General features: G+C 42.0%; 1 protein-coding gene and 1 long non-coding RNA gene across 3 annotated transcripts in view; one reads left to right on the top strand and one right to left on the bottom strand.

Moving 5' to 3' along the window:
- The window catches only part of si:dkey-172j4.3 (diacylglycerol kinase eta), a 145,952-nt gene that overhangs the window by 90,946 nt on the left and 29,859 nt on the right, over nucleotides 1-25,147 (bottom strand). The gene's annotated exons all lie outside the window — the stretch shown is intronic.
- Nucleotides 12,736-23,313, top strand: LOC119481414. Its single transcript, XR_005205181.1, has 4 exons — nucleotides 12,736-12,747; nucleotides 15,694-15,707; nucleotides 19,105-19,109; nucleotides 23,109-23,313. It is a non-coding gene; the product is annotated as an uncharacterized LOC119481414 (long non-coding RNA).

Here is a 25,147-nt window from a genome sequence, read left to right as displayed (position 1 = left end):
AGGTGCCGGATGGTTTTCCAGAAGCACCTTGGTGCCGACCGAAAGTCCTTCTACATGGCTGCTCCAAACTCCTCCCACACCCGCTGCTTTGCCTCCGCCACGGCCGTGGCTGCTGCTCTTCGGGCCTGTCAGTACCTTGCAACTGCCTCCGGAGTCCTCCGAGATAACATATCCCGGAAGGCCTCCTTCTTCAGTCGGAAGGCTTCCCTGACCACCGGTGTCCACCACGGTGTTCGAGGGTTGCCGCCCCTTGAGGCACCTAAGACCTTAAAACCACAGCTCACCGCCACAGCTTCAGCAATGGAAGCTTTGAACATCACCCACTCTGGTTCAATGCCCCCAACCTCCACAGGGATGCCAGAAAAGCTCCGCCGGATGTGTGAGTTGAAGATCTCTCGGACAGGGGCCTCCTCCAGATGTTCCCAGTTCACCCGCACTACCCGTTTGGGCTTACCAGGTCTGTCCAGAGTCTTCCCCCACCCTCTGACCCAACTCACCACCAGATGGTGATCAGTTGACAGCTCCGCCCCTCTCTTCACCCGAATGTCCAAAACATGCGGCCTCAGATCAGACGATACGATTACACAATCGATCATCGACCTTCGGCCTAAGGTGCTCTGGTACCACATACACTTATGAGCATCCTTATGTTCGAACAAGGTGTTCGTTATGGACAGTCCATGACTAGCACAGAAGTCCAATAACAAACGACCACTCGGGTTTAGATCAGGGAGGCTGTTCCTCACAATCACGCCACTCCAGGTGGTTCATCGTTGCCCACGTGCGCGTTGAAGTCTCCAAGCAGAACTATTGAGTCCCCTACTGTAGCCCCATATAGGACTCCATTCAGGGTCTCCAAGAAGGCCGAATACTCCGAACTGCTGTTTGGTGCATCCGCACAAACAACAGTCAGAGTTTTCCCCCCATAACCCGAAGGCGTAGGGAGGCGACCCTCTCGTCCACCGGGGTAAACTCCAATGTAGCGGCACTCAGCCGGGGATTTGTGAGTATCCCCACACCCGCCCGGCGCCTCACACCATGGGCTACTCCAGAGAAGAATAGAGTCCAACCCCTATCCAGGAGTACGGTTCCAGAACCGAGGCTGTGCGTAGAGGTAAGCCCTACCAGATCCAACTGATAGCGCTCCACCTCCCGCACAAGCTCCGGCTCCTTCGCCCACAGAGAGGTGACGTTCCACGTCCCCAGAGCCAGCCTCTGCCGCCCAGGTCAGGTCCGTCGAGGTCCCTGGCCTTCACTGCCACCCGCGTGGCACCGACCCGACCCCAACGGTTCTTCCCGCAGGTGGTGAGCCCACAGGATGGAGAGGAGGGGGGTGCCACGTCACTTCTTCGGGGTGTCCCCGGCCGGGCACCGGGGCAAGCCCAGCCTCCAGGCGCTCACTGACGGGCCCTCAGTCTGGGTCTGGGTCCAGACGTGGGCCCCGGGCTTCCTCCGGGCCGGGTAACTCTTCCTCTTCCTCGAGTGTAACAATTATAATAATGTTTAATTTCTTTGCATTTTAGGAAAGTTAACTAATAAAAACATATTCAAAAAAGCATGAAAAGAGAAGCTGCAGTCTTCTTTTCTTGCTTTCTCAGTTTTTGCTTCAAATATTAAATCCTGAGTATGTATTCGTATTAGTATATGTATTGTATCCTGAGTATGTGACATTTCTGCAGTGCTAAAAGGACCTGAATAGACATCAATCAGATATTAATTGGAAAACCATACACAACAATACATTCGCCATGTCATCCAACTCAAAAATTCAGCTAATTCAATGCAAGGTACTACACAGAACACATATCACCACTCACAAAATGTATAATATGGGCTTTATAGACAGCAACACCTGCACTCACTGTCCAACTGCAATAGATCTCTTCCAGGCATTCTGGCTCTGCACCCCAGTTAGACGGTTTTGGTCGGAGGTCATGAGAGAATTTTCCGAGATCCTCAATCTCAGCATCCCCCTCTCCCTCTCCATCTCTCTGCTAGAGGACCTCTCCGTATTGTCTTTTCCACAACATCTCCAAACATTCATACTAGTTGCATTAACGTGGCCAAGAAAACCATATTACTCAACTAGAAAGACAGAACAAAATGATCAGTAAAACACTGGCTCACTCTGCTAACCGACCACTCCAACTTAGAACAACTCACATCAACCCTAAAGGACAATTTCACCTCATTCCATAACACCTATTCTCCTTTCCTGCAGTATATTCAGAGCTGACTCCCCTCTACACCCCCCACACAGATATGATCAAATACAATAACTCAAAATAACCCATAATGCACCTCCTCAACATGACAGGTTCTCTCCCTCCCTCCCCCAATTGTTTGTCTGGTCTTTGCGTTTTGTTCTGTTTTGTTCGTTGATGTTTTATACTGTGCTGTCTTGTAATGTACTGTAATATGTTATTAAAGCTAAAATAAAAAAAAAATATATTCACATTTTCACTTTCAGTTATCATCAGTAAAAATACAAATCAATGAACTTCAGGCCCAGTACAAACGTCCCTGAAAACATTCCATGAATCATAAGTGATATAAACGCCGTCATGCTGTGTCTGTACATGGGTGCCTTAGTTCAGTATCAACTTACTGGGTCATCACACTGCAGCCTTTAGTCTCAGTGAGGCTCACTCTACCTGGTTACACTTCCATATTATGTCTCAATTCTTTTTGCTCGGGTTTCATGACAGTCAACGTTTTCGACAGGCTGGAAACCAGATAGCTCAGATGTGTGTGTGATTTCTGTCCAACTACCCCATTGTACTAAATAGTCACTATAGTTACATTACCAATCTCTTTTCTCATTTATAAAGGAGATGTACTACACAAACAGTGTTTCTAAGGTGTAAATAACAAAGACAGGTGGCTGTAAAGTAACATCAAACATCTTCTGTAGACCAAAGGTGGAGCCAGAATGGGTTTATGTAAAGGTCAGGTGGAGTAAAAGCTGATAAACACAGATTTTCTTTCTTTCCTTTTTACATTCAAATCTCTCTCTCATTTCTTCCTGTCTCTCTCCTTCATTAACTCTCATTCTTTGCCTCCGATCAATAACACTCCCCCATCTCATCCCTCTGCCCAGTCCTCCTCTACCCAGACTATCCGTCTGATCGTTAACTCTTCCTCCTTTACTTCCTCTTTCTTCATCCTCCCGCTCTCCCTCTCTCTTAACCCTCTTTTCTTACAGCCTACTGTCCACAGTCTATACTGTTGTTGTAGTTGTAGCATTTATTCGCCGACAAACTGTACACACTGCTACGGCTACGTTCACAGATAAAACGGCACCGACAACCCCACAATCACCGCCGTCACTCGCTAACCCTACACCGCGCTGACAGACCATATGTGTGTGACAGCGGCGAGCACGAAGCCACCAGCAACACTAACGTTACGTTACATGTAGCACAAATCAAACAGACACTCGCTAACGTTACGCCCGGCAGACACACAGCTGACAACCTCGTAGCTAAACTACATGATGCAGTAAAGTGGCTGCATGTGTCCTCAACAACACACGGAGCAGCGTGGCTGCTAACGCTCCCGGACGGGTGAACCGGGGACAGTAAACGCAGCACCGTGGCTGCTAACGCTCTCGGACGGGTGAACCGGGGACAGTAAACGCAGCACCGTGGCTGCTAACGCTCCCGGATGGGTGAACCGAGGACAGTAAACGCAGCACCGTGGCTGTTAACGCTCCCGGACGGGTGAACCGGGGACAGTAAACGCAGCGCCATGGCTGCTAATGCTCCCGGACGGGTGAACCGGGGACAGTAAACGCAGCACCGTGGCTGCTAACGCTCCCGGACGGGTGAACCGGGGACAGTAAATGCAGCACCGTGGCTGCTAACGCTCCCGGACGGGTGAACCGGGGACAGTAAACGCAGCACCGTGGCTGCTAACACTCCCGGACGGGTGAACCGGGGACTCAGTTTTCTGTTGTGCTCATACACTGCAGCTGGCGGACCGCTGCATGCGTCACACTAATCTTGTCGGTGAACAGTTAATAATCGGTTAACATGGGTCGGTTATTGGTAGAAAAAAAAAGGAAACATTAGCATCCCTAATTCAAAGGTATTGAAAGCTTTGCGTCGCGACGCAGCGCAGCAGGCTGGCATGTTCTTCTGTCTGTCTGTCTCCATCTCCACACACACACCTCTACACACAACAAACAGCAATATCCCTCTGAGAATAACTAAAAATCAATGTTGAATATGAATAATGAATAATGCTGTGGGATTATTCCTCATCTCATTTCCTCATTTCCTAATTCCTATTTTGGGATTTATACATTGTTAAAACACACTTATATATATTAAAAAGAATAAAAACGAAGCATTCGAATACTGATTTGGAGGTTGATTATCATGGCAACGCTCGAAGCTCTAATCACATGTGATATATCTCACAAATAAAATAAAGGAATGATGCATCGAACCACTGATGTTTTCAGCATCATACATCTGGTTCAATGATGGTCGACTATCTGTCAAATAAAAAGGGAGATAAATTGACCCCTCTCTTGTGTCTCTGTTATCGGCAGGTTTTGTAATGTGATGGATGGAGCCGACCTCCGCGTGTCTAGACCATGATAATCTGCTTTCTCACTGCGGTGATTTGCCCAATAAAATTCATCCTGCACAGTCTGGTGGTCTAAAGAGCTTGACCTAGAGACGGGCTACTCAATTACTAATTCAACTGGGCCACATGTTTAAAAGGAGATGTAGATGGGTCAGATATTTTCAGCAGCCTATTTAAAACCTTCTGGTCATGACACATTTTAAACAAATGCACATGGATGAAGTAAAAAAAACAGCAATGTTTATACTTTTGAAATAATTTTTTTTTTTTAATTTGGTCACATATCTGACCCAGGCACATCACAACGGGCAGAACCAGAATAAAAAGAAGCAATCAATGCTATCAATGCACAGAACCATAACAAGTGGCAATAATAGTAACCAATAACACTCTCGGTACCCGATCCGTACATCATACCCGATCTGTACGTCACATTTATGTATGCTGGACCACTCGGGGGTTGCTTCTGGGCCGGATGTAGCTCGTGGAACAGGCCCAACCTATGTAGAGGATTAAAGGCGCTATCAGCGGTCTGAGCTTTGTACTGTAGGTGTGATGCAGCTCTTAGTTTTGACTTTTACAAACTTCTGTTGGTCACTTGATCCGTTCTGCAGACTTCCTGTTTGAGAAACATTACTTTTTTTGAAACCATAAAGTGTGAAAAAGGTGTAGATTGGTGGTTTAAAATAGGGACACACCAATACTGATACCGGATTGGATATCGGGCTGACACTGACTCAAATGGCTGGAACGGATATCTCTGACAATGGGGCCGATCTATTCGATTCAATTTATACTCAATTATATACGGGAATTCTAATTCCTGTTATGTTGCTGCAGTAAAAAGTTTTTCCAAGTTGTTGGTACGATTTATCATTTTAATAATAAACTAGAATGGCACTTGGCTCTCAGAAGGAGGAAAAATGCGAGGTTACACATCATTAACGCGCCATCAACGCGTCATCAGCTACACTGCGCATGTGTTATACCCTTTGGTCTTAATGCTCAGGCTGATCGGAATCCTTAAAAATATTCCTGAATCCGGATCTGGATCGCCACCAAAATCGAATGGATTATTCATTGTGCCACACCCCACCCCTCCAAAAAAATGTAATTCAAATCCATCGCGAACTTTTTGAGTAATCCTGCTAACAGACAGACAGACAGACAGACAGACAGACCAACAAATTAATGCCAGTGAAAAGGTATAGCTTGTTATATTGTGTTTATATGTGAAGAATCTATTCAAAGATAGGGGGGGGCTGTCACACTGGAAGCTCTGTCCCCAAAAGTTTGCAGGTTTGTGTGGGGGATGGAGAGCTGAACCGTGCCTGAGGATCTCAGGCACGACTGTGTGTAGGGGTGGAAGAGGTCAGATAGGTACTGAGGAGCCAGGGCATTGAGGGATTTGTAGGTGAGGAGGAGGATTTTGTAGGCGATGCGGGACTTGACCGGGAGTCAATGGAGGTGGATGAGGGTAGGGGTGATGTTTAAGTAAAGTACTTTACTTACTTTACTTGCTTTAAGTATTTTACTTTACTTACTTACTTTACTTTACTTTACTTTACTTAAAGCAAACAATGACCACTTAGAGTAACTTGTAATTACATTATAACGCATAATACAAATATTATAATGTATTACAACTATGGAAATTATAATACACCATGATTTATATATTATATTATTATGATATTATGATATTTGACCTTATAAGTTATTATTTTACCATAATAAGTATGTTTATAAAGCATTATAGACATGGGCGTCATAGAAGGTGTAACAAAAACTTTTTGTGGGACTATAGAGAGCCTGTAGGTGAGTACTTTATACAACTTATATTGTTTTAGGGTGAACTATCCCTTTAACCGATGGCTAAAAGCAGCTCTCGCCCTCCAACTCAGCTGATTCTGAATATGTGTTCACTAACGTAAGCAAGACGACAACATGCAGATAAGTCAACTTTAGAGTTACCAGGAGGCTCATTTCTGCTCAAATCACTTCACTGTGACTTTGTTACTAACTCATGTGTAAACTTCAGCATACATGCCGACCAGATAGAAGAATTATGAAACAATGAACTTCGACCAAGCTGGTTGAAAATGCTGCAAAGTGTTGAAATGTGCACTGTGGGAATTTACACAAGCAGAGTGGCTGCACTATTGCTTAATACATGTGTATCCATGCAAAACCCTCTCTGGGTGGCTTTAAGAGGGTTTCTCTCGAGCTAATGAAACTGAACTCCTCTCCTTTAACCTCACCTTTCTTCCCCCAGCTCTACCTTTCTTTCTCTCCCTCAATTACTCCCCCGTTGGGTTTTGGTGTTTATATAAAACGCACAAAGTTCAAATAACTTCCCTCTGCGTGGACATGTAAGTGTCCACGAGAAGATAAATCTACACACATAAACACAGATGCTGACGGAAACACATGGCCAGCGTGTTTTGACAATCTTCCAACGCGCTGATGCCGTATTTGTTTAACAAAATGACCTCCTAAATTTAGACTCCACATCCCAGAGGAGGCTCTAAAAATGGAGACTGTGTCCTTGTGTGTGTGCGCGTGCCTGGTTTTATTATATGTGTAATGTGTGCACGTGTCTGCACCGTCTGAATTCTTGTGGTTGCGAGAGGGATTCTTCTGGTTTGGAGTATTTTCATAAAAATCAACAACAGTGTCTGTGAGAAAAAGCCTCTCCTGATTCTAGTGTTTATGAGCGTGAATGTGTGCTGTCAGAGTGCACTTGACATGAATATTTCATTTCTGACTTCCTCCTCTAACTGGATCAGGTACGGCAGCGTAGGCTCTTGTAGCAGAGATGTAGGAAGCTGAGGATTACAGTATATATGTGTGTTTTTATTTGTAGGCGGGTTATTCTGTGTGTTTTATGTAGGTGGGCGCCCGCTGTTCAGCTTTTCATGGTCACACGTCATGTAAACTGGAAACACGTTGTGCAACCACAGAAGGAAGTGACGTTACATGGGTTTTGCTTGTTGTTACTTCATTTGGATGTTTTAATGATGTACGTGCAGAGTTTGACACTAGAGAGACGCCTGTTCTACTTCACAAGATCCTGTTTAATCATATTTGCATTCAGAAGTGAAAATATGTTTTATTGCTTCCATCACAATACGTTTAAAACCCCCCTCCACTCAAACATAGGTTTTGCTTGTTGTTACTTAATGATGTACGTGCAGAGTTTGACACTAGAGAGCTGTTTTTAAATTATCTGCTGAAGGAGCAAAGTTTGTCTACGCTCACCTTGCGTTTTTATTTGGCAGGTAAACGACAGGTTAACATGAGTAGGAGAGGACTGACCTGGACTTGTGCAGAAGTCTGATGTTTGCTTGACAACTGGGCCGGAGAGAACATACAGAATACGTTAAATAAAGTTCAGAAGAATAGTGACCTTTATTAAGTCATAAAGTGGAGGAGAAGGGATTCGTGTGCAAACTTCAACAGCATCACAGTCCACGATTTCCTGCATAGAAGTGGCAGCTCTCAAAAGGAAAAAGATCAATTCACTGCTTCGTACTCAGCAACTTGTTTTCTTTATTTGGTCCTCTTTAAATTGTGCACTGTGAAACCAAACCAGACTAAATAGAAAACAAACCAAAAGTATGAATTTCACTCTGCTTTGGACAAAGGGACTATGGCTTCTGACCTTCTGACCTGATCCAATAACAAACTTTAACATTTTAAACACAAATGTGGGTCATTTCCTTACTGTACCTCTTCATAAAACAAAAATAGTATAAAAACCACCGCTCTGTCAAATATCAACAATTGTTTTCTTTTAAACAACCAATGCTGCTATTGCTGCAAAGATTTAGAGGAAGAAAATGAGACCATGAAGAGAGGAAACAGGTACACTAAGAGACCAACAGGCAGATGGTGTGGTGAAGTTTGCCTCAGTGTGCTAACAACATGATTTCTTCCCCTGTCACTTATATAACAGGTGGGTGTATGCATGTGTGTGTGTGAGTGTGTGTGAGTGCCAACGTTATATACTTAAAGTAGGTATCCCTGTGTATTCATGCGTGTTGTCTGTTAGTCTGACAGGCAACAGATTGCTGCACAGCATGCCTGTACACTCACACTGACAGACTTCTGCAGTGATAGAGAGAAAACAGAGTGAAAGAAAGGATCAAATAAAAACCAAACCAGAAGAGAAGCAAGAAAGAGAGTGAAAGAAAAGAAAAAAGAACAAATGAGCGAGAACGCAAATAACACAGTGAAGGTTGACAAAAAGAGGAAGAGAAAGAAAAGGATAAAAGAGAGAAGTAGAAAGAAGAGGAACCTGATGCATAAACACAGAGAGAGGACGGTTGGGGATTTACCATATACAGTAACAGACGGTTTCTAGAATAAGCTCGCTTTCTCAAACATAGACACGGGCGACAAAAATAGACTTTCTACAAAGGAGTTCACTGAGTGGTTAGCTGGTGGTGCAGAAAGCATGACAAACTTCTGTGTGAGCGCTCCATCTGTGAGTCTGTGATTCCTCCCGTCTACTCGTCAGACTGGAGGGAATCCTGCACTTCAGCTACACACAGCGCGCGCGCGCACACACACACAGACACACACACACACACAAACATGGGGGATTTAATCATGATCTTATCATGTGCACGCATTTGCTCGTTCTTCTGCAGACACGTTGCATAAGCTAAACACTCGCTGCTTTACTGTAATCCATGACTGTATTATAATGTGAGGAAGCCGAACTGCACGCTTACACAAAGCTACAGGTAATAAAGTTGCATTATTAATATAAGACGATGAATTATCTTGAAATAAATAACTGTAAATGTTTATATTAGGGCTGTCAATCGATTAAAATATTTAATCTAGAGATGCACTGATCTGACTTTTTCAGTCCTGATAGCGATAGCGACAGCTGGGCTTTGGGTATGGACCGATACTGAGTAGTATGTGTTAGGAAACATCAGGCTTCACTATTGTTTTCTACACTTTGTAAAAAAATATAACAAATAAATACAAACATTTATTTATCTAAATTGAATTATTAAACTATTATTAAAATAATAAATCGTACACTAGCAACTTGGTAAATAATCTCAAAAATTAATAAACCAGGAATTAAATTTCCAGTATATAATGTATATAGTATATAAACATAGAACTGAATTGAATATATCGGATCCACTGTAACCAATCCAGCTATTTGAGTCTGTATCAGCCCGATATCTGATTCATTATCTGTGCATCCCTAATTTAATCAGGATTAATCGAATCTTCTCTCGAATCAAATTAATAGCACATGTTTTATCTGTTCAAAATGAACCTTAAAGGGAGATTTGTCCAGTATTTAATCTTCTTATCAACATGGGAGTGGGAAAATATGCTGCTTTATGCAAATGTATGTGGATATTTATTATTGTAAATCAATTAACAACACAAAACAATGACAGATATTGTCCAGACACCCTCACAGGTACTGCATTTAGTATACAAAATATGCTCCAATCATAACATGGCAAACTGCAGCCCAACAGGCAACAACAGCTGTCAGTGTGTCAGTGTGCTGACTTGACTATGACTTGCCCCAAACTGCATGTGATTATCATAAAGTGGGCATGTCTGTAAAGAGGAGACTCGTGGGTACCCAGAGAACCCATTTACATTCACATATCTTGAGGTCAGAGGTCAAGGGACCCCTTTGAAAATGGGTATGCCAGTTTTTCCTCACCACAATTTTGTGTAAGTTTGGAGCGTTATTTAACCTCCTTCACGACCAGCTAGTATGACATGGCTGGTACCGATGGATTCATCAGGTTTATTAGTTTCATCAGGTTTTCTAGCTTCATATGATGCCAGTATCTCTAACTCTAAAATGGGTTAATTTTATTGCTGCAGACTCTGAAAGACAGTTAAGTTGGCTGGGTTAAATGCATTTATTTATTTTTGCATTTTATTAAAAAATGTATCTATTCACCAGGATCTTCACTCTAGCTTAAAAACTGAGCCGCTACAACTTCAAAATCACAAGTTGCGTTAATATGTTACGGAAATGAATGACGTTAAAACAAACGTGTTATTATCTCGTTAAATTTGTCAGTCCTAATTTATTCGTTACATTTTGTTTACACAGTGAGGCAAACAGCTTATTAATCAAACATTAGATCGGAGGGCGCCTGGGTTAGCTCAGTTGGTAGAGCGGGCGTCCATGTATTAAAGCTGCAGTGCATAGAAATCCGGAAAACGCAAAATCCTGCATCCCCTCGAGCTGCTCTCTCCTCTCTCTCCTCTCTCCGCTCTCCCCTCTCTGTCCGAAGCCCCTCCCCCTACACGAGAACGGGCATATGCACGCGCTTCATACGTGCTCGCTACATCTGAGGAGGCTACCGCAGCGAGCTACACATTACCTTCTAACGACATCAACAGTTTGGACTGTCTTTTTGAAAGTCTGTCTTTCTTTTTTTGGGTTGTTTTGAGGTGTAGGCAGCTGCTGCCAATGCTGGAATAGCAAGCTTTCCAGTAGGTTGTTCCGCCATTGACCGAGCCTTTCACTGTCTGCAGAGACCAGACGTGAACGCGCATCTCCTTTTGTGGAACAGCCAATAGGAACGCTCTCTCTGAAATGCCCTGTGATTGGTCAAAGTCTGCCGTCACGGGCAAGATTTTCTAAAGCCTGTAAACAGAGCCATGAGGAGGTGCAGAGGTGTAGTTTTCTCTCAGATCACTTGAATTACAATATGCTGAAAGGTTATTATGGAATTTTTGCCAAATTATGCCAAAATATTGTTGCCTACTGCCATGTTAAGGCTTGGTCCTGACCGCGGCGGCCCGGGTTCGAATCCGGCCTGTGGCCCTTTCCGCATCTACTCTCTCTCTCCCCCCTTTCAAGACTCTATCCACTGTCCTGTCATAAAAATGGAAAAATGCCCCCAAAAAAATAACTTTTAAAAAAAAAAAAAACATCAGATCGGTACTCGGTATCGACCCACACCCAAAAACCAGGTATCACTAGCCCAGGTATCACTTTCGGGACTGAACAAGTTGGATCGGTGCATCCTTACTGACGAGAAGCTACACGTCGTCTCTATCACGTCCTCGTTAGCTAACAGTCATCACTGTAAGCTAACGAGGACCGTGATGACACCGTGATGACACCGCAATGACATCAACGTACTCTACAGTGATCCAGGAGGAAACCTTATTAAAACCATCACACTACTTTGTTCTACATAATGTTTGTTATGCTGCTATTTATACACCACGCGTGTCTGGGCTAAATCATGTTGGTATTTACATGTGCGCACACTTGTTTGCATGCTGCACATGTACGCACGCACGCACGCACGCACGCACGCACGCACGCTCAGGAAGCCACATAGAGGCCGGATTCCCGAGCTGCGATCTTCTCTTTCTTCAACGAGCAGATTTACCACAGAGCGCTTCCAGTAGTGTGTGTGTGTGTGTGTGTGAGGGTGACACACACACACACAGGCTCAAATGCACATGCCCAAAAGATATGTAGGCCACTTCTTTCTTTTGGTTTTAGCCCCAATAAACACACACCTATCGTTTCACACACTTCCCATCTTTCCCTCTTCCTCCTCTCTCCCTGTGTCCACCCCTTCTTCTTCTTCTTCTCCTCTCATTGTTTACAGCGACATTTGATCAGCCCTTTGTTTAGGAAACAGTAAGCTCCCTCGGCCCCGCTCTGCGTTTCAAAGGATGTGGCTTTTTCTTTCTGCAAACATCAGTTTCTTTCCTGGTAAAGCCCTTCGTGTCTTGTGTGTGTACATGCGAAGAGTTCTGAGTGTGTATTTGACTGTGTGTTTGTGTGTATTAGGGGTGTGTGTGTGCACGTATATATGAGCTTCATTACCCAGATTGAGAAGCTAAACGAAAAGAAAATAAACGGGGATATTTGTTGTCTTTCTGATACTTTGCCAGTGCCTCTATAAGTCTAATATGATTCAGCGTCTGGCTCAGCTTTAAGCTTGATGACTCAGGGAGGAGAGAGTGGCAGACGCAGAGGCAGCAAGAGACAAAAGGCAGAGTCAGAGAGCGAGATAGAGATGGAAATGGAGAGAAATTGGCGTCCGTGCGACTTGGAGCTGGGTAAGCGCTCCCTCCTAATATGATTATAAATCGTCTTGTCCTCATCTTTTTGTGCCAGTTGTGTCCTTGGCCCGAGTCGCGGGGGGAGGAAGCCTCGTTCCAAGCCTGGAAAGCCTCTGCAGGCCAACGAAGCCAAGTGGAAAAAAAAAAATAAGAAAGGACACGAAAAAAAAGGAGGTATCAGCAATTAGAGTAAATGCGACGGGATGCATCAACAAAATGCTGCAAGATCTGTGTGATAAAATCTGCCAACCTCAGCAGCCTGAGTCGCAACCAGAGTCACGTCTTCACTAACTGAGATGCTTCAGATTTGACAGATTCAGCTTAAATTAAATTAAGGTGTTGGGGGGGCGGACGCCAGCAGTAACTCAGGAAGCCAAACGTACACAGGAAGTACAGAAGCTAAGAATCTGGGGGTCGCGTCAGTCGCAAACACACTCACTTCATACTTTGAATAACATCTCTGTAATGGATGTATGTAGCCATTTACTTTAAAAACTGTCCTGTAGTGCGCTCGCTGCTACGTCGTTACAATGAGCCATCACGTGTTCTTATAATCCATCCAGAGGCTCGGTAATCCACAGGGCTGGGACGATACACCTAACTACCAACTCCCAATGTGATTTTTGTTACCTTTTTTAACACTACACCATGGGGAAAGGTCCAATCATCCACTTCTAGGGACTTTTACTTTGGAAAATATCTAAATGAACCCAGTAAAAATGTTTGATTTTCAGCATGTTTGTAGTCAGAGATGTCCTGAAGTCAACTATATCAGGCATTGTCAGGAATTATTTATTTCCTGCACAAATTAGTGGTATTTTCTTTTAATTTATAAGGGACATGTAATGTTTTATACTTCTGGTGAATATAATCCAATCAATCTTATTTCTATAGATGTATTTTGTATACACTAAGGCTGGGGCGATTTGTCGACGTAGTCGACGTAGTCGATTACGTAAATACGTCGATTTACGTAAAGCGCGTCGACGCATCGGATGACGTAATGAAAATGCGCTGCGCCCGGTCCGAGCATGGATTCTGATTCCCCCAGAGAGCAAGAAGCGTAAAAAAAAACTCTCCCACGTTCATCAAAGGTGTGGGAATACTTCAAACAAAGACCCAACAATCCGGTGCTCTGTAAATTGTGCAGAATGGAGATGGCGTACCACAGCAGTACAAGTGCAATGCACCATCACCTGACAAGAAGGCATCCCGGAGCGCTGCGTGAAGAAGACAGCAGCAACACACCGCTGTAAGTCCTGTTGACTTTTTCATCACCCAGGCATGATATACAGTATTAAGATTGTAAAAGCGCGGGCATGTTTCTGTTAGCAGTAGTCATTTAAAGTTTGATTTTAAAATGTTTCTTCATCACCACCATGTTAAAAGTATTTTATGGACCACTGTTATAGTAACGTAACGTTACACCATGCGTCATCTAACGTTGTTATTCGGCCGTTATATATTTTCTGTTTACTTTAACGGCGATATATGAGTGAGAAAATGGCTTAAAGTAACGTTACATGTTGTTCTACAGTCTGTGACTGTTAGTCTGTAAATAGTTTCAATTATTTCTCTCTTGCTCCACACTGATGCAAAAGTACATTTGCTAGTGTTTATCTTAATTGCGTATTATTACAGTGATGAAATAAATCCATGTCTAAACCATTTTAAGTTTTAAGTTAAGTACTTAAGTAAAAATACTGATGAGGATTATTATTGTTATTATTAGCCTAATGTCATAACACAACAGTGCTGTGGAAATTAGACCTGTTTTAAAATGTGCCACTATTATCATTATTCTAATGGGCTTTCTGTGTCTCTTTTTCAGGATAAGATAAAGCAGAGTGGAGGACTTTTTCCACAAAAAGAACATTGCATTTATTCCTTTTACATGAATTTACAATACAAGCTCGTTTTAATTTTATTTTGGAGAAATTGTATGTTGGACTGAAAACAGATTACCAGTAAAGACTGGGATATTTTTTGTTGTGAAATAATGCCATAATAATATTCTTGTTTTATGTATATGTTTATAAGAGAAGATATTTGAATAAAGTATTGAAATAATAATGAGTCAAGTTTTTTTTTAGAATAATTGATGAATTAGTCGTTAGATTAATCGACTAATCGAAAATAATAATCGTTAGATTAATCGTTAAAAAAATAATCTTTAGGTGCAGCCCTAGTATACACAGTTCCGTTTGTTAACACCTTATTTTTAAAACTGGCCGTAGTCAAGTGTGAGCTTTGTAGATTGTATATCTTTGGGTCATTGTGGGCTCTAAGAAGCTGTGATGACAAGTTGCAGCCTTACTTGACTTCATTATCTGACAGTCTTGCTTCTTGTCAGTCTGTTCAAGTGAGCTCATTATTCTTCTAAGCCATCAATCCAGCAAAGACTACCACCAATGATTATTTTCATTGGCGACGGCGATCAATCTAAATTGATCAATTACTTGATAACTTTTTGGTCCATTAAACCTCATAAAAATAGTGAAAAATGTCCATCAGAATTCCCCAGAGCCTGAGGTAACGTCTTTAGCTTGACTAGTCCATAAAAAACAGATTTTCAAGTTACTATCATATAAAATGAAGAAAAACAGCAGATTTTTACGGGTGGAGAAGATAGAATCAGTAACTGTTTGACAAGGTCACTATTTTTTAGAATTGATCCATCGTTTAATGAATAAATAAATCATCATTTCAGCTTTAATCGAGAGTTTGTTGACTTGCTAAACTCTTCAGCAACACTAATGGGAAAATCAAGCTGGCAAAATCATGAATTTGTGAATACAAAATAAGATATTTCATGCATGATCATACAATGTTTTTTTTTCTCTCGTAAATTTGCCACTTTAATCTCAGGTTTTTTCTTGTAAATTTACAACTTTAATGTTGGAAATTCTGAGTTTTTTATCAAAATAATACCGCCCTCCCCCGGCTTCAGAATTATTGTTTCTACCTACAATGGCCCTTATACGCCGTTGTATGATCAAGAGAAAACAGTGTTTGTTTAATCTTCCGTTGAGTCAGTGATCCTGGGACAAAAATGTGAATTTACGTTGAGATAATAGGCCTAAAAATAGATTATGAGCCACTCGGATCAAAACACAAAACATATATCTGTCTCCTTATCGTTCCATCCAGAGAAAGCTGGATTCTCCACCTCTGATGCAAATATTATGACCCTGGACACAGAGTCCAGGCATATCCTCAGCCCTGTAATAGCTTTAAACACAGATCTCCAACAGCGAAGCAGTATTTTGACCCCCAGTACAATAACATTTGACATACTTCTCTTGTATCACTTGTGTGTCACTAAATGACCTTACTGAGACAGTTCTATCAGTATATCAGCTTTAAAAGGCCATTGTTCTTTTTCTGAGCTTCTTAATGCACTGGTCAAATTAGCAACAGAATAAAAATAATTCCTTATTTCTATACAATCTCATGTGCTTCAGACAGGCAGGTGTGAACAGTTACACCAGAAATGCCCACACCTACTCGTTATTTGAATATGTTCATTTTAAAAGGATTTGCATTTGAGTATCTGCACCTGAAACACACCAACTGCAACTAGTGTTAAGCTCCATTCGCATGGGACCAGTATTACCTGGGGACCTCATGTGATCTAGTCTGTTTCATGTGGCACATTCACACGGGAATTTTTACTCCAATTTACCAACATTATCCCCTTTCTGCATAACAAAATAATAAAAGAAATAAATAGGACCCCAAATCACAAGATGTCGATTCGCAGGGGACTAATATGATCACATGATCTCTGTGTTTGGTGAATATGCAGTGGAAGTTTTACTTGACAAATTACGGACATGGCAAACAAACACCAGACTTTTAACCGGTGTTCATGTCCCACGTGAAACTGACTCAATTGACTTATTTTGTCACGTCAGTCGTTAGTCACGTGACTCGTTAGTATTGTTAGTCTCATGAATCATTAGGCACTCGCTAGTCAGGTGAAGTTAACATCAACCACAATCGTTTCATAACCCTAACTAAGTGGTTGTGTTGCCTAAACCAGATATTCTCAACCACTGGGCCTAACCACTGGTGGGCCTCAGAGTGCAACCTAGTGGGCCGCAGAGGTACTGCCAAATGGTTACATTAACCTCCTCAAAATTCGACGGCTGCTATTCTGTTTTTCAGAGGTTGTAGCGGGTGGGTTTTAAAGCTAGAGGAAGGATACTGGAATGATATGAAACTAAAAAAACTAAGGAATCCATTGGTCCCAACCATGCTATGCTAGCTTTTCGGGAAGGAGGATAAATAAAACACTTCAAAGTTACGCTAAATTTTTGCAAGGAAAAACTGTCATGGCCATTTTCAAAAGGGTCCCTTGACACAAAATGGAGCATTTTTTTTAAACGAAAAGTGATGTTGGAGACAACTCTGTACCAGTAAAAGCTCCAAAATGTGTGGTGAGGAAATATGACCCTGAATAGTTTGGAGTCATAATGGCAGGCAGTGATGGGTGAGGGTAAGCTGAATATTTATGTGGGTCATTACACCTGAAAGTGGCATAACACATATTTATAGCCCAGATTGTCATTTATTTGGGAAGGTGGTCCTCGGAATTATTTTAACAATCAGAAGTGGGCCTCAAGTTACAAAAGGTTGAGAAGCCCTGGCCTAAACCCAACTTCCTGTGAAAACAGAGGTTTACTTTGCAGGTAAGGAGGGTATATTGACACGCCAAACCTGACAAAGAGGGGCACCTAGTGCGTTACAGTTGGAAGCTTAGGGGCACTGACCAAGCATCGGTATTTGACGAGTTGGGAGTGAGAACGTGTTGCACTGGCATGCTGCCTTTGTAGCAACTAAAAACTTTTTCTTCAACTTTTAAGCTTCATTCTCGACATCCAAAACAGTAATTTGACAAATAAACCCATCTCAAGGACCTCTTAGTGGCTTTTTCTGGAGCTTCATTATTAACCTTTGAAATAGTAGTTTGACAGAACGTTCCCAACTCAGTGTCTTCTTACTAGCTTTTCCTGGCGTTTTTAACCATTTTGTTAAAACCTCTAAAAAAAAAAAGCTAGTAAGCGGACTAAGGATGTCACGAGAACCAACACTTCGGTACCACGTTGATGCCAAAGTTGTTAAACGTGATGAAACTGATGATGCTACGTTGTGAACAACGAATCCATGTTGAAATGGGCAGGAGGAGAGCTAGTTAGTGTTAGCTGTTAGCAGCTGGTGGGCAGCACAGTCCTGCTTGGCTAGATAACAAAGCTAACAGTTAACATTAATGGAGGTTGCATTGAGTTGAATTATGAAGTGTTCAAGCTCTATTCAGTAAAAGAAATACATTATAACATTCATCAAGATGTGTTCAAATGTAATCTGGTTAGTGTAGTTTTTTGTGAGAAACTTGAGGCGGATTATGAGGGATTAATAATGCAAACAGTAATAAAAGAGTGGATGTTGTAGTAGATGGGATTTATTGTTTTGTTTTTTACCGAGGTATTGAATTGGGTATCAAGAATGGTGGGATTTCATTGGTATTATTGGTATCAACTACTAAATCTCTGGTATTGTGACGCCCCTAAAGCAGACCTTAAATTGGTATGGTTTTGCCAAACAACTCTTTCCTAAGTCAAGAATTAAAACTCCATCCGCTAATGAAGACCATAGGATACAGTTGAAAGCTCCTGAAGGGGGGGGAGGGAGGGTAGGGAGGATAGTAAGTAGAACTTGAGTTGAGATTGTTTTTTCAAACTCCGTTTCTGTTGGGAAATATTGAAATCAGTTGATGATTTGTTAGAGGAACCGCTGAAGGTCAAAGATCTAGATTTTCTACACACATTTAACTTTGAATTGTGTTCTTTTACACTCAATGCACCTTCAAAGTCATAAAAAAAAGATTATGATTTAGTTGCTGTGGCTTTGCATGGCAGAGGCAGAAAACACAGATGAGAGATATGTGATGGAGGGATGGAGGAAGAGAAGAGAAGAGAAGAGAGAAGGGTAGTCCCCTTCAGTAAATCTATGTACCATGCTGTACTATGTGTGTCTGTGGACGGTTATATCTCCGTCTATCTGTATCTCTCGCTTTCATTATGACATGAAATTTCCTCCGTTAGTAACCTCACACTCACACAGCTGTGTAAAAATAAAATGTGTTGTTTTTAGAAGGGAAGCCACATCCTTCCAGTCCAGTCACCCTGCTGCCAGAGAAACACATTCTGTTTCTGTTAAGCATCACTAACATTTCACCCATCAAATCCCTGAAACAAATACTTTTCTTAGCTGTTTTTTGTTCCCACCTCTATGTTGTCTGTTTCTCAAATCAACCTATTTCTCATTAAAACCCTCTAAATACAATATGTCTTCATATTAGCATGTAGTACTTGAGTGTACAGCAAGTGATTAAAGGAGTGGGCGAAGCAAAGGTTCCTGTTTTAGGTCTTGTTTTAGTGCCTGGTCGCGGTCACGGTGCAGGTTAGATAGTCGTAGTATTTGCATGTTGTAGCACGCCACAGTAAATGATCTCAAATATACATATATAGGGCAGGGCAATATGGCCTAAAAATAATATCGTAATATTTTTAGGCAATATCGCAATACACGATATATATCCCGATATTTTCAAATATCCTCTAAGCACTTCATAAATATTCGATTTGATGCATAAAATCACACAAATATGATGATTCTTGTAGTCCCTGCAGCATATGTCTGCATTAAAACCTTCTTGTTTATATTCATTAGTGGTTTCTGTTGGAACTATTTTAATCACTATCACAAAACATTTGCGACCAGGCAGTCCATATTTTGGATCAAGTGTCTCAATGAGGCTTTTGAATCGGGGCTTTTCAACTACGCTTACCAGCGTTGTGATGTAGTTGTTTACAGCGGCCGTGATTTCTTTGCATTTTGCTTTTTTTTTGTCGTATGGGATTGCTTTGGAAAGCGAGGAAGCCAGAGTCATTTGCTTCTTGTCTGGTTCTGTTTGCTTTGGTCGTGTTCTCGTCGTCCGCTTTCTCCGGGCTTTCTCTCTCCACTGCTTCCCTCCAAATAAACTGGGAAAAAAAAGTTATGAAACTTGTGTGTTTGGTCGATTATTGTATTTTACATCGTTGAGTGCCTGTTTATTTACCTTCACAATGATGTCCAACTTGTAAGGATCATGCATTTGATAGATGAGCAGCACAGCTGATTATGTGGGGAGCACCCAAGAAAAATTTTCCAAAATGCTCTGCCAATGCTAAACAGTGTATTCTCCTGTTGGTATTGACTCTTGTTTTGAGTTGTTTGGTGGATTAGATGATTGAACTCTCTATCAGTAACAAGAAACAAACAAGACATATTGGCTATTTTACACTTTATTCATTTATTACACCATCAGGAGCCTCAGTAGCGGTGGAAGATCCATACACAGGCACAACAGCCTGGCACCTCCTCCTCATGCTGGTCACCAACCTGGTCACACGTTGCTGTGGGATGGCATTCCATTCCTCAACCAGGATTCATTGCAGGTCAGCCAGCGTGGTTATGTTGGTCACTCTAACACGTACAGCGCGCCTAAGCTGATCCTACAAGTGTTGAATTGGGTTGAGGTCTGGACTCTTGGCAGGCCGTTCCATTCTCTCTACTCCCACATTGTGGAGGTAGTCTGTGAGCTCTGTGGGGTGAGCGTTGTCATCTTGGAGGATGAAGTTAGGTCCCAGATTGTGGAGATATGGGATCGCCACTGGCTGCAGAATCTCATCCCGATATCTCCCTGCATTGAGATGGCCTTCAATGATGACAAGCCTTGTTTTGCCAGTGAGGAGATGCCCCCCCCCCCACACCATGACACTGCCCCCACCAAAAGTTGTTACTCCATCGGTGCAACAATCAGCATAGCGTTCTCCACGTCGTCTCCATACTTTCACCCTGCCATCCAACTTTCACAGACAAAACCTGGACTCATCACTGAACATGACATTCCCCCACATGTTCAGGTTCCATTGTCTGTGTTGTCAACACCAACGCAAATGGGCCTGACGGTGAAGGGCAGTCATTGCAGGCTTCCTGGTAGCCTTATGAGAATACACTGTTTACCATTGGCAGAGCATTTTGGAACATTTTTCTTGGGCGCTACCCACATAATCAGCTGTGCTGCTCATCCCACAGATGCATGATCCTTACAACTTGGACATCATTGTGAAGGTAAATAAACAGGCTTTCCAACCATGTAAAATACAATGACCATTAGCATTGTAACAACAGAGAAATAATCGACCAAACACAAGTTTCTGAACTTTTTTTTCCCAATTTATAAAAACACACCAGCCGCATACGTCGCACACTCGCCCAGGAGAGCGGTCTGGATGGGGGCGGAGTCTGTGACGTATGTAACTGTGTCTGAGAGGGAGCCGGACTGCCGGAGGGAGAGAAGGAAATGCCAAAGCGAGTCTCGTGCCGGCGGGATGGCTTAAAAACATTACATGACAATTTGTAGTCGATGTTCGCGATATAGTCATTTTATACACCGCGCGTGGGACAAGCCGCGATAAATCGACTATATTCGATGTATTGCCCAACCCTATATATATACATATATATAGGGGTATATATATATTTGTTATTTATTTATTTATTTTTTTGTTATAGTTATTACCTCCGCCAAGGAGAGAATAATATTGTATCAGTACACGCACGTCAAGTATCGATCTTTCATTATAGAGGGCTAAAGTGAAGATACTGGTATCCTATAAAACTAAAAGAACCTCAGGAATCCATCGGTACCAACCATGTCATGTTAACTTGTTGGGAAGAATGGTAAATAACTCTCCAAAGCTAAGCTAAATTTAGGCGAGGAAAAACTGGCATGGTCACTTTCAAAGGGGTCCCTTGACCTCTGACCTCCAGATATGTGAATGAAAACTCTGAGATGAACAGAGTGAAAACTGTATCTTATCAGATAAAACAGATGTTGACAAACAGCATAATTTGCAGTTGAAAAAAGTGCCCGAATGCCCTTCTAGTTCTAACTGTACTCATTGTAAACTCATTGTAAACGATATATACATACAGGTTTTAGAATCACAGTCAGCTTTATTGAGCACTTCAGGGTGTGCCCCCACAAGGAGTTTGACTCCGTTTTTTATACTTGCACAGTAATAAGCCCTGTTTCGACCGCAGGAACTTTCTTCCGGAACTAGGAAACTTTTGAGGAACTCATTGCCTTTTGACCGCAGGGACCAGGGTCTAAATTAAGTTCTGGGGACATTTTCTTTTTACCCCCCCAAAAGGCCCTGGTCGGGGTGATGTACTTTCTGAAAGTACAGGAACTTTAGGGGTCGGGTTTTCAGGGATGACTGTTGCTGATTGGTGAAACACACGCACACAACAATGGTCTGAAGGAACCTTTAATTTCTTGAAAAGTAGTCCCGGGTCTAAAATGACCAGGAACTTCTTGGTGGAAACACGGCAATAGACATAACAGCTAAAAACAAGGACAAGGTCCCAATTAGTAGCAACATAGTTAACACTAGTAGTTGTGAAGTAATGACATTATAACAGAAATACTAATATTCAATACTAATTGTAGATAATAATTCATTATTATTAAGTGTCTGCGGCTGCCACTTTCACAATACCCAACAGAGCCAACACAAAGGGGAGCCCTCCTGCGCTACACACTGTGCAGGAAGTGAAACACACGCCAACACAAGTTCATCACATACAAGAGGCGTCTTCTCACAGACAGAAGATCAAAACAACATCAAACATCGTATCTCCAAGAAGGAAGCACCGAGTTGTACCGGCACAGGTCAGAAAATACACGACTACGGCACGAGGTGAAGAAAACAGAGGGAAAGAATGACAGGAACAAATCACATTTTGACATGTTTTTCATATAAAAATCACTTGCTTGTAATGGTGACCGAGTGGAGCTTAAAGGCTGGGGTATGCTTGACATTAGGGATGCACCATATGTATCAGGCCAGATAAATTATCGGCCCATAATGGGAAATTTATATTATTATGTATTATTTCAATAAATTATCGGTTGATAATATAAAGCCAAATGCTTTCATTGAATAACAAGAAGTAGGTGGTGGTGGTATTCACCAGGGTTAGACATTAGCACCAGCCACCAGCCACCATTCAAATGCTGGTAAAATACGTGAGCGGCTGCTAGATGTGCTTCACTCACCAGCCAAAAAAACAATGGTAATCTATTGAGTGGAATCCATCAGCCACAGTGGCAGCTGGACAAAAAAAGTTAATTATCCAACCCTGACGCACCTTTAATAGTAGGGGTGTAACGATACGTTCTTACAACAATACGATACGATTTCCATGGTTCCTGAAACGATTCAGGACGATATTTGGCTCATCTAGAGCGATACGATACGATTCAATGATTTGAAATCGATACAGTAACTTTTTTTTTCCAGTGTGACTGTGAAATAAATAGCTGATACTGGACAGCAAGGTCAGGATTCCTCAAAGGTTTTCTTGTAAGTGAATCAGGGATAAATGCATTATGGATATAAACAAGTAAACAATGATTAATGTAAAAATACATAAACCTTTTATCTGAAAATAATAAAAAATGTAACTGCAGGACCTGCTGATTCAGTTCTCAAGATACAAGGCAGTGCAATATTTAACACTACATATAATAAACCAACTTCTATTCAAGTTAAATGAGCAGTGGTTTAACCTGCTGCTTCTGTTCTCATTTTCAATATAAACAGTAGATCAATAATACAGAGATCAACCGCTGATAGTGATCAACAGCTAACACTAATCATTCCTCTACGAACGCTGTTTAAATAATCTGCTGATAGTAATCCAGTAGTCCACCTACAGGGTTCATCTGTGGTCTTTTCATACATGAAAACATCTGTAAAAACATTTTAAAACTTTGTCAGACTAACGTTAGTTGAGTTTCTGTTTTGTTTTTTACTTTACTCCCGTCGTGATAATTTGCCTAGCGGACCGTCTGCTCTCCGGCTGGATACGTGAGGCTGATGCTGCGTTCACATACAGTAGATATCATGACGGGGAAAAGGAAAGTCATTTTCTCTGAATGAAAAACCGACAGCGCACAGGGAAAGCGCCTGTGGGTGAAGCCGCCCTCGTCTCATGCAGACCGCTGCTCATCTCCCTTCAGCCGCTACCGGCTGAGAGAGGAGGAGTCCAGTGCTCCGCTCGTCTACATGCACGCCATGGATGCACGCTCGCGCTGCAGAGGGCAGAGCTGGCGCATGTCTGGAGAACCAGAGTTACGTTTTACATTTCTTTATTAATACAAGTGCTTAAAAACACTCGTCCTTAAATACAAGATGCAAATCCTTAATATCGATACAATCAATTTTTGCCTTTAAAATCGATTTTATATCGATATACGTCTCCCGTGAAGGACAACTTGCCGAGTACCTATCGATGTAGTTGTATCATAGGAATATAAATCGACACATCGATGTAGTAGATGAATTGTTACACCCCTATTTAATAGGGATGTTAATTTTAACCGATAACCGACCCTCGTTAACCGATTATTAACCGTTAACCGACAGTTTGGAGACAAAAACGGTCCGCCAGAGTCCGACATAAGAACTACGCCCATAGCAATGGTCTGCTATACATATCAACGGTATGCTATACATATCAACGGTCTGCTATACATAGCAACGGTGTGTTATACATAGCACCGTCTGCTATACATAGCAACGGTCTGCTATACATAGCAACGGTCTGTTATACATAGCAACAATCTGTTATACATAGCAACGGTCTGTTATACATAGCAAGGGTATGTTATACATAGCAACGGTCTGTTATACATAGCAACGGTCTGTTATACATAGCAACGGTCTGCTATTCATAGCAACGGTCTGTTATACATAGCAACGGTCTGTTACACATAGCAACGGTCTGCTATTCATAGCAACGGTCTGCTATCTATAGCAACGGTCTGTTATACATAGCAACGGTCTGCTATACATAGCAACGGTCTGTTATACATAGCAACGGTCTGTTATACATAGCAACGGTCTGTTATACATAGCAACAATCTGTTATACATAGCAACGGTCTGTTATACATAGCAAGGGTATGTTATACATAGCAACGGTCTGTTATACATAGCAACAGTCTGTTATACATAGCAACGGTCTGCTATTCATAGCAACGGTCTGTTATACATAGCAACGGTCTGTTACACATAGCAACGGTCTGCTATTCATAGCAACGGTCTGCTATATATAGCAACGGTCTGTTATACATAGCAACGGTCTGCTATAATTAGCAACGGTCTGTTACACATAGCAACGGTCTGCTATTCATAGCAACGGTCTGTTATATATAGCAACGGTTTGTTATACATAGCAACGGTCTGCTATACATAGCAACGGTGTGTTATACATAGCAACGGTCTGCTATACATAGCAACGGTCTGCTATTCATAGCAACGGTCTGCTATACATAG

Source organism: Sebastes umbrosus, chromosome 22 (genome assembly GCF_015220745.1).
Source record: "Sebastes umbrosus isolate fSebUmb1 chromosome 22, fSebUmb1.pri, whole genome shotgun sequence".
Classification (NCBI taxonomy): domain Eukaryota; kingdom Metazoa; phylum Chordata; class Actinopteri; order Perciformes; family Sebastidae; genus Sebastes; species Sebastes umbrosus.
The sequence above is the reverse complement of the archived record's forward strand: the minus strand, read 5'-3'. Positions and strand labels throughout refer to the sequence as shown.